This window comes from Odocoileus virginianus, unplaced genomic scaffold (genome assembly GCF_023699985.2).
Source record: "Odocoileus virginianus isolate 20LAN1187 ecotype Illinois unplaced genomic scaffold, Ovbor_1.2 Unplaced_Contig_4, whole genome shotgun sequence".
Classification (NCBI taxonomy): Eukaryota; Metazoa; Chordata; class Mammalia; order Artiodactyla; family Cervidae; genus Odocoileus; species Odocoileus virginianus.
The window spans coordinates 2,865,208-2,876,214 of record NW_027224321.1 but is presented as its reverse complement, the minus strand read 5'-3'; the positions used below and the strand labels follow the sequence as shown (position 1 = coordinate 2,876,214).

At 45.7% G+C, this 11,007-nt stretch overlaps 1 pseudogene; it reads left to right on the top strand.

Annotated features, from left to right (window-relative positions):
* Positions 1 to 1,732: 1,732 nt before the first annotated feature.
* Positions 1,733 to 2,611, top strand: LOC110121623 (wee1-like protein kinase pseudogene; annotated as a pseudogene).
* Positions 2,612 to 11,007: the final 8,396 nt, after the last annotated feature.

The window sequence follows — 11,007 nt, the reverse complement described above, 5'->3', positions numbered from 1 at the left end:
TAAGTGAACAACACTTTCACTTATACTTTTTTACAAAGAGATGAAGATGGCCATCAGATCCTTACTAAAACTTTACTTTTCTCCATTCCATTTTCCCAGTTCCTTCACAGGCCGCAGAGATCCAGGCTGAGGAGTGACTTCTGACAGAGGCTGTTTTTACTAAGTCGTATCAAAGGTCCATTGTTCCCACAAAATCTCCCCAGTGCTTTTCCTTCCATCCCCGCGTTTCTGGATGGAGCTGGGTCTAGGCCGGAGCCTGGAGTGCCCCATCCCTGGCAGTGGGATTAAGAGGTGAGATCACTTTGGGGAAAAGGATCTGCTTGCTTGAAAACGGGGAAGGGACGTGGCTCACCCCAACTCAGAGGTTCAGCACTTTTGGAAGAGAAACAGCAGCATTCTGAATCCACCAGGGCTGGAAGGAATCTCTTCAGAGAGAAGGGCTTGGTTTTAAAATGTTAGCTACTTTTGTCATTTTCCTGACAGGCCCAGCCTTTTATAAATCTGCTTTTAATTAAGCAAGGGTTTTCTTATCATGTTCCCACCCCTCTTCTGTTTCCAGAGGCTGTGCCAGATGGGCGCCGCCGACTTCTTAAATTAACGTGGGGGCTGCAGTGCCTGGGGCGGGGGTGGGGGCTTCTGTTTAGTTGCTCGGTCATGTCCGCCTCTTTGCAAACCCTGTCCATGGAATTTTCTGGGCAAGAATACTGGAGTGGGTTGCCTTGCCCTCCTCTAGGGGATCTTCCCGACCCAGGAATCAAACCCGCTTCTCCTGAGTCTCCTGCTTCCCAGGTGGCGCAGTGGTAAAGAATCCGCCTGCCAATGCAGGAGAGACAGAGAAGGAAGTGGCAACCCACTCGAGCATTCTTGCCTGGAGAATCCATGGACAGAGGAGCCTGGCAGGCTGCAGCCCGTGGGGTCGCAAGTCACACAACTTGGAGACTAAACTACCACCACCATCAGTGCAGGAGATGTGAGAGACTCGGGTTCGATCCCTGGGTCGGGAAGATCCCCTGGAGGTGGAAGAAATGGCAACCCACTCCAGTATGCCTTCCTTGGAAAGCTCATAGACAGAGGAGACTGGCCGGCTACAGTTCACGGGCTCACGAAGAGGTGGACATGGCTGAGCACTCACCTGCGGTTCTTGGAGGCGCGTAGTTAGGGGCAGCGGTACCCGCTTCTTTGCTTCTCGTGGCTGCAGGTCTGCAGGCTTAGGCCCTTCTGGCTCCCCGTGTCTGTGATCTGGCCTGTGGCTGCTGACTCCAACCTGGACCAACACAGAGGACATGTCTCTGGGGTGAGGGGTGGTCAGCGAAGAAGCTCTTCTTCCCTGCTCCAAGGCCACATCTACAGCGTGTTTTGCTCGGGGACAATCACAACTATTCCAGACTCTGGACTTGGAATAGAGTGCTTCTTTTCTTTTCCTAAATGAAAGGCAAGGAAAAGAAAGAAAGATCAACAGACACAGAAAGTATGCTTATGCAACAGGCCTGTTGTTCTATGCAGGAGAAAACACAGACATCACTTAAAGCTAATTGGTGAAATTGCTGTTGGTGACTGTTTTCTGGTCACCTGAGGCTAGGTGACATTTCTACAGAAAAGGAAAAATTCCAGCACTTTCTAGGGCATATCAGTTAAAGGATGGTCTAAGGAAGTACCCAAGCTCACTGGCTGAGCACCTCCTTGGCCAGGTCTGACCCCTGGTTTTCTTCAAAGGTAAATACTGACTCTGATAATGGGTGAAAATCAGTCGTTGCAAACACTCCCTGACAAACATTCTGTGAGCGAGATTCATGGTGACGTTCGACAGACTCCTCAAGTGAATATTAATCCTTTTACTCCAGATTCTCTGTTACTGCATTCCTCAGGACAGTGTCGTAGAAGAAAGAGAGCATATTGGAATGATTCCTGTGGTGAAGACATGGAAGCCAGTGATTATGAGTTTGAAGATGAAACAAGACCTGCTAAAAGAATTACAATTACTGAAAGCAATATGAAGTCTCGGTATACAACAGAATTTCATGAGCTAGAGAAGATTGGTTCTGGAGAATTTGGTTCTGTGTTTAAATGTGTGAAGAGGCTGGATGGATGCGTTTATGCCATAAAGCGATCAAAAAAGCCATTGGCTGGCTCTGTTGATGAGCAGAATGCTTTGAGAAAAGTATATGCTCATGCAGTGCTTGGGCAACATTCTCATGTAGTTCGTTACTTCTCTGCATGGGCAGAAGATGATCATATGCTTATACAGAATGAATATTGTAACGGTGGAAGTCTAGCCGATGCCATAAGTGAAAATTACAGAAGTATGAGTTACTTTACAGAAGCAGAGTTGAAGGATCTCCTTTTACAAGTTGGCCGGGGCTTGAGGTATATTCATTCAATGTCTTTGGTTCACATGGATATAAAGCCTAGTAATATTTTCATATCTCGAACTTCAATCCCAAATGCTGCCTCTGAAGAAGGAGATGAAGATGACTGGGCATCCAACAAAGTTATGTTTAAAATAGGTGACCTTGGGCATGTAACAAGGATCTCTAGTCCACAAGTTGAAGAGGGTGATAGCCGTTTTCTTGCAAATGAAGTTTTACAGGAGATTCATGAGACATGGTTTTAAACCCAGACGCCGAAAAGCCGAGTCTGTCACCGCATTAATTTCTAGTGTAGGTGCTTGCAGATACTGGTTGGTGACGTGGGTCTCCTTTGCACTGGGGAGGCTGACACTGTTTTCAATCGCTTGCTGGGTCTAAGAGCTCAGCTGCTTGGCCGCATGCACACCCCTCCCTTGTGTCTGGAATTTGGGGAGAAACCTTGGCCTCCCAGTTCCTGCTGATAAAGTCTGTCTGTCCAGGAGGCTTTTGACAAATGGAAACGGCAGACAAGTTTGCTTCTGAGGCTGAAGGAATGAACTCCCTTTGTGGCTCACCTGAAGCAGAAATTTACGGGCTCCTAATAGTAGGATTTCTCCCATGTTTATCTTCCTGGGGTGAATGCTTTTGGCACAACAGTGACACAAGGGTCACAGAACATCAGATCAGGAGGCTCTGTGGAATTCGCTCCTCTCTGATGACAAACCCGTGGCCCAGGTGCTCCAGGCCCCATAGCAAGTGGCCATGAACGCTGTGCCCACATTCCTGGGGCTGGTGGCCCTGTGACTCCTGTGTCCCCTCCCAGACGCAAGCTTAGTCACTCGGGCGTGTCCGCCTCTTTTGTGACCGTATGGACTGTAGCCCTCCAGGCTCCTCTGTCCGTGGGATTTCCCAGGCAAGAAAATGGGCGTGTGTGACCATTACTTTCCCCACCCAGGAATCAAACCCGTGTCTCCTGTATTACAGGTGGATTCTTTACCACTGAGCCATCAGGTAAGCCCTGGGAGCCTTTGGGTCTTTTTTAAAATCTGGTTTTGCCTTATTTTTATTATTTTTATTTTTTATTGGCATGTAGTTGATTTACAATGTTGTGTTAGTTTCAAGTGTACAACAAGTCATTCAGATATATATTCAGAGTCTTCTTTGGATTCATTTTCCTCATCAGTTCAGTTCAGTTGCTCAGTTGTGTCCAACTCTTTGCGACCCTATGGGCTGCAGCATGCCAGGCCTCCCTGTCCATCACCAACTCCTGGAGTCCACCCAAACCCATGTCCATTGAGTCGGTGATGCCATCCAACCATTTCATCCTCTGTCATCTCCTTCTCCTCCTGCCCTCAATCTTTCCCAGCATCAGGGTCTTTTCAAATGAGTCAGCTCTTCACATCAGGTAGCCAAAGTATTGGAGTTTCAGCTTCAACATCAGTCCTTCCAATGAATATTCAGGACTGATCTCCTTTAGGATGGACTGGTTGGATCTCCTTGCAGTCCAAGGGACTCTCAAGAGTCTTCTCCAACACCATAGTTCAAAAGCATCAATTCTTTGGCACTCAGCTTTCTTCACAGTCCAACTCTCACATCTATACATGACCACTGGAAAAACCATAACCTTGGGTAGACAGAACTTTGTTGACAAAATAATGTCTCTGCTTTTCAATATGCTGTCTAGGTTGGTCATAACTTTCCTTCCAAGGAGTAAGCATCTTTTAATTTCATGGCTGCAGTCACCATCTGCAGTGATTTTGGAGCCCAGAAAAATAAAGTCAGCCACTGTTTCCACTGTTTCCCCATCTATTTGCCATGAAGTGATGGGACCAGATGCCATGATCTTAGTTTTCTGAATATTGAGCTTTAAGCCAACTTTTTCACTCTCCTCTTTCACCTTCATCAAGAGGCTCTTTAGTTCTTCACTTTCTGCCATAGGGTGGTGTCATCTGCACATCTGAGGTTATTGATATTTCTCCTGGTGAACACCCTCTTCCAACAACACAAGAGAAGACTCTACACATGGACATCACCAGATGGTTGACACTGAATCAGATTGATTATATTCTTTGTAGCCAAAGATGGAGAAGCTCTATACAGTCAGCAAAAACAAGACCGGGAGCTGACTGTGGCTCAGATCATGAACTCCTTATTGCCAAATTCAGACTAAAATTGAAGAAAGTGGAGAAAACCACTAGACCATTCAGGTATGACCTAAATCAAACCCCTTTTTCCTCATAGGTTATTATAAGATATTGCGTATAATCCCTGTGTTATGCAGGAGGACCTTGTTGTTTACCTATTTTATATATAGTGATGTGTATCTGTTAATCCCAGACTCCTAATTTATTGCTTCCCATCCTTCCTCTTTGGTAACCATAATTTTATCTCTGGGACTGTGGGTCTATTTCTGTTCTGTGAACAAGTTCATGTGTGTCTTTTCTTTCCAGATCCCACTCACAAGCAGTATTATTTGATATTTGCCTTTCTGTCTATCTGGTTAAACTCCCCTTAGTGTGACAGCCTCTGGGTCCGTCTTTCTCGCTGCAAGTGGCCTTATTTCACTCTTTTCTACGATGGAGTAGCACTCCACTGTACGTATGCACCGCGTCTTCTTTATCCGTTTCTCTGTCGTGGACGCTTACGTTGCTTCCACATCCTGGTTGTTGTAAATGGTGCTGCTGCGAACATGGGAGGACCTGTATCTTTTCAGATGAGAGTTTTGTCCAGATATACGCTCCAGGCCCTCTAAGAGGAGGAACCACTGAGAGGGGAGAGGAGAGGCATGCCCTTGCTGGACTGGGGTGAGGCAGGACACTGACGTGGTCGGGCACAGGAGGTGGGCCTGTCTGGGGTTCCCTCCGCTCCCTGTTGTGCCGTCACCACCAAGATGGGTGAGAAAAGCCACCCCAGTCTGGCCCCTGTGCTCCCTGACTTGCCTGCCCTGGGTGCAGTGGGTGAGCTTCCTCCCTGCTGAAGTGCTCATGTGTCCACAGACCCTCTGTCTGCAGCACTCCAAAGAGCTCCCCCTCAAGGCCTAGCAGTGGAGGCCAGTGCAGGCCACTGGAAACGACACTGTCTTCCAGACCGAAACACCATCAGGACCCCACGCCCGGTGGGTGACGTAGGATCTCAGTGGAGGGGGCAGTGGGAACTGCCTTTCCAGACCCTTACATCCCAAGAGAATTCCTCAGACTACATGGAAAGTCACTTTTTCCACAGGGCAGGTCATCACCACTCATTCTCTTGAATGGCCCTGTGTCAGTTCCAGATGCAAAGTAATCAAAGGAAGAGAAGTCGCTCAGTCATGTCCTACTCCTTGTGACCCCATGGACTGTAGCCTACCAGGATCCTCTGTCCATGGGGTTTTCCAGGCAGAAATACTGGAGTGGGTTGCCTTCTCCAGGAGATCTTCCCTACCCAGGGATTGAACCCAGGTCTCCCGCATTGTAGGCAGACACTTTGCCATCTGAGCCACCAGGGAAGTCCAGTCAAAGGAAGGGTCTTGTCTAATTTTGGTCTCTTGACCTGTAAATATGGGAATCCTCTCTGCGCTGCCCCATGGCAGGATGGGTACTCGGCAAGTGTTCAGAGAGGGTGGTTGTTTCAGTGACTGGTTACCCCACTCTTCCAAGTGGGGGCCTCTCCACTGAGTCATGGTTACAGTGTGCTGGGATGGTCTCAAAACCTTCCCGAATGTGTCGCTAATGAAGAGTTCAAACACCTAGAAATCCGCTAATCTCCCTGTGACATTAATAGGCTTTATTTATCTGGAATATATCTGGACAAAGCTATTACTGAATAGATGTTTGAAAATGGATGAGCAATGAACGGATAACTGTTTAACATTTTCTACACAAGGAAAGTGGAATGGAGTATTAACCCAAAGGTTAAATGATTGTCAGAAAGCTGAGGATTGAAGAAGTGCAATCACCATGTCTCAGTTATTGGTTTTCTTCAAATAAATCCTGCCTCTTGTGATTACAGAAATAATCCATATGAAATATACAGGACAAAGACCCAGATGCATATAAAATGACATAACTTCATATTTTGGAAGCACTTTCCTTCAGGAAAGACAGGAAAACTCTCATGGAAACAGTCTGGAGCAGAGAAAGGTTTATTGGAGGGCCTCACATGCCACCCAAAGCTCTGAAACCCATGAGGTTTCAACAAAGCATTTTGAAAGGCAAGGTGAGGGAGGGGTGTGATTGGTTGTGGCAAACTTCATGGTTTGGAATCCTTTGTCCTTGCAGATGTCCACCTTGGTCAGGTCAAGATACTCCTATAAACCGCCAACAAGGAAAATGTTATTCTCTTTGCTGAAACTTTTTATCTCCATATGAATGGAAAAGAGTTATACCTTTAAAGACCAGAGCCTTGAGAATAGGCTTCTGTATGTTTCAGGCTGCAGGCAACATTCTTTTACAAAAGGTGCAGAGCCAGCATGACTAAGCACAGGCAACAGAACACAAGGGTTTAAATAAAAGAAATAGATTTCACATGGAGTCAGATTTGTTCTTCCCTGTTACAAAAGGGTGTTCCAAGCCTCCAGGAGAGAAAAGAACAAGTCAGACCCAGAGGGATGGTTCACAGCAAGCGACAGCCTTCCTGGGAGCTTCGGTGTACACAGGGCTCGGCCCCTGGCCCAGACTGGGAGACACAGCCATGAGCAAACGGGAAGTGCTCTGTTATTCTAGGACACAATGCTGGTGACAATACAAAATACGGGCTGCAAAGAGAAGCAAACAGGCCAGTCTGCCTTCCTGGAGTTGTTCCAGACTTCTGAATGATTTTGTAATTAAATCATCCACCTGACCATAGGATTATAAGCTAAAGTGAATACTTATCACGTCACCTTCTTCAAAACAAAGACAGAAGTTGTAAAAACAGGCCAGAGTGTGCAGTATTTGCTTAGAATTGTTTTGTGTTTAGCCGAAACCAAAGAGCCTTCAAGAAGGGATGAAGGCCTGTGTAGCCTTCAGAAATTTTAGTCAGAAACAAACAAAAAATTGACCTGCCTCAGCAAGTGTCAGAAAAACTAAGTCCCCCACAGCATTTGTTTTCCATTTTTCAGCTGTTGTAGGAAAAAAATGAATGAGACCCAAGTGCCTCCCCATGTCTGCGACGATCCCCACCTGCATCCTTCATCTGAACCCCCGTGACTTCGCCTGTCACGCTCTCCTCTGCTCCCTTCCTTCTCTCTGATCACCGTCTTGAGCTCAGGGCCTGCACTATCATTAGTCACTTTCAGACAGACCCCGTAGATTTCAAACGTCAAAATCAGGGAATTCCCCACATGATTATTTTATTGGGGGAAAGAAAAATGGAGAGAGAGAATGAAAAGTAAATTAAGAGCAGCTCACAGTTTCCACACCCTCTGTTGATGCTAGATTTTGGCCGAGTCTTCTTACCACGTGTTCTGCGTGTTGAATAATAACGGAATGGTTCGTTTCCAGGGTTATGTTACTGTTGGCTGATAGCGTATCATTTCAAGGGGGTCCACTTTTCTCAGCTCTGCTCAAATCACTCTGGCAAGCTTAATCTTGCCTAACAGTTTTGCTATTTACTGCTGGAATTTCTCTATCTTAAGAGCACCCTGGGAATTTAGCTTAGCGGCTACGAGATTGACTTATAGCTCTAGACCAGGTGGAGGTGGAGATGCACAGAAAATATACATAAGGATATATTGCACAGTTATCTCTGCTCTCAGAGCATTCCCATAGGTGCGAGGATTAATTCCTGGTTTTCAAAAGGCAGAAGTGACTGAATCTAGAGATTTAGAGCCCTCCCATTGCCAAAAGTGAAGAGCTATGCGGGAGAAGGAGAGAGGACTGGGCTCTGTGATTTACCAGTTCTGTGATCTTGGGAGTATTCCTTGATCTCTTTGAGCTTCTTTTCCTCATTTGCAAAATGGGGTTAATAAATTCTGCCTTGGAGAGTTGTCCTGGGGGTAGAGTGATGTGGTGCTCCTGGGGAACAATATATCCGTAAGACTTCATCTCTATCTCTGTTCAGAAGGAGCCTTAGCTCCTTCTCTAGCCAAACCACTGTCTCTTGTGTTTCCTTTAAAATGTGTTTTGAATAATGCAAGCTTGGAAATGATGAAGGAAATCAGAGTAATTGTGACCCTAGATCTTAATACTTTGGCCACCTGATGTGAAGAGCCGACTCATTGGAAAAGACCCTGATGCTGGGAAAGATTGAAGGCAAAAGGAGAAGGAGGTGGCAGAGGATGAGATAGTTAGATAGCATCACTGACTCAATGGACATGAGTTTGAGCAAACTCTGGGAGATAGTGAAGGACAGGGAAGTCTGGCGTGCTGCAGTCCATGGGGTACCAAAGAATCAGACACGACTGAGCAACTGAACAGCAACAGATCTTACTAGGCAGCACCGTAGTTGACAAAGCTTTTTCACAAATTAAATGTATTCTATTTTTCCAAGGTCTTGGGAAGAAATTGTTATTTCTTTTTTAAATAATAAATTTATTTAAGTAAACAACATTATATAGATAAGAATTTATTATTTCCAGAAAATGAAACCACGTCACGCAATTGGAAGAAAAATAGCAGGGACCTAATAATCATGAGATCACTATGATGACAAAGAGGATATGACACTGGCGATGACAATGATGCTGGTGATGCTGCCAGTGATGACAAAGATGCTCATGGTGATGCTGATGTTGACCACAACATTCACTGAAGGCTTCCCTGGACTGACCCTATCAAGTGTTCCAACATATTTGTCAACTCATTGGACACTCACAACATCTTATGCAACAGGACCATTATTATTCCCATTTTACAGTTGAGATCATCATATTTCAGAGGGATCCAAGGTCAGAAAGCAAGTGCAGAGCAGAGCACATTCAAATCCGATTGGTAAGACTCTAAGTTCCTTATTAAACTGTAGTCTAAGACTCTTTCCATTGTCTCAAATAATAGGTAACATTGGAGAAGAAATATTCCCTTTGGAGGAAAAGATGCTATAAGAAAGGTTTATATGTGTATGCATACGTGCTAAGTTGCTTCAGTCGTGTCCAACTCTTTGTGACCCTATGAACTGTAGCCTGCCAGGCTCCTCTGTCCATGGGATTCTCCAGGCAAGAATACCAGAGTGGGTTGCCATGCCCTCCTCCAGGGGATCTTCCCAACCCAGGGATCAAACCCACATCTCCTGTGTCTCCTGCACTGTGGCAGGGTTCTTTACCACTGAGCCACCAGGGAAGTCCCTTATGTATATGTATATGTGTATGTGTATGTTTATGTATATGTACCACATTTTCCTTATCCTTTCATCTGTTGATGGACATTTAGGTTGCTTCCATATCTTGGCAACTGTAAATAATGCTGCTATGAATGTTGCGATGCATGTGGCACCACACACAAGTTAGTGTTTTCATGGAATTTTAAAAATATACACCCAGGAGTGGAATTGTCGTATCATATAGTATTATAGTTCTATTTTCAGTTTTTTGAGAAATATCCATACTATTTTCCACAGTGACTGTAACAATTTACATTTTCATCAACTGTACACAAGTGTTCCTTTTTCCCACATCCTTGCCAACATCTGTCATTTGTGTTCATTTTGATGATAGCCATTCTGACAGGTGTGAGGTGATATCTCATGGTTTTAATTAGCAGTTTCTGATAATGATTACATGTGATTATAATCAACCCATACAAGAACTCCACTTTAGAGAAGAGAAGTCATGGCTTGGACAAAAAAGTAAGTTTTCCACGGTCACTCAGCTAGCGAGAGGGAGAGGATGAAAGGGGTCGCAGTCCCTGTGATGCTGTGGCCGGTTTTCAAGTAGAGAAAGCAGAGTCACTCCAACCAACTTGGAGAGGAATTTGCTTGTTATTAGACAGACAGCAGAATCACGAGGGCTGCTGGGGAATACGTTCTTAGTGAGCTTCGGGAAAATTCTCCTACGAAGCTGTAGATGTGGCTGCCCAGGGAGCCACCTGTCAATTGGAGAGCCGTGGATTACATGCTGCCTCCGGAGCAGACTGCTGCCTGTTTTCCCCTCAGCTCAGTTTTGAATGCACGACTTGAAAGAGTGTGTCTGATTGGCATGAACTAAGCTACCCCCTGAGCTCTGGCAGCGAGGGAGTCTGGGAAATAGAGATCTTGGACTTAAGCCTCTGAAGAGCAAAATGGCATGTGAAGTAGAATCAGGGAAGAATATGTTGAGCTGACAGAGTTAGAGAATCAGCTCCAAATAGCAAAGTCTAAACATTACCTGAAGTTGAGTCTGTGGGTGCTCTTTTCTCCTACACAAAAGCATCCAGGAAAGAGGGAAGCCCCCATCAAATCTTTCTGCCATATGCCCATTACATTTCATCTTGTCCAAACACCTGTTTCACCTGCTGATTTTCTGACTCCGGTGGACTCTGGTTGACTCCAGTGTCCGTTCTCCCCTTCTTTCCTTCCAACTTCCAGGGCAAGCTAGTCTGTTTTCCTTATCAACAAAAGTCCGTGTCTGTCTGGGCATGCCCAGGAGTTCTTGCACCTGAGGACAGGCCTGCCACTTAGATCTGGCCAGGAAGAGTTACAGAGCAGGCTCACAGGTGAGGCTTCTTGGAAAGCCATTGCTTTCCTGGTGAAAGGGGACTCATGAGGCTGACATTTCCTTTGGAGAGTTCTCCTT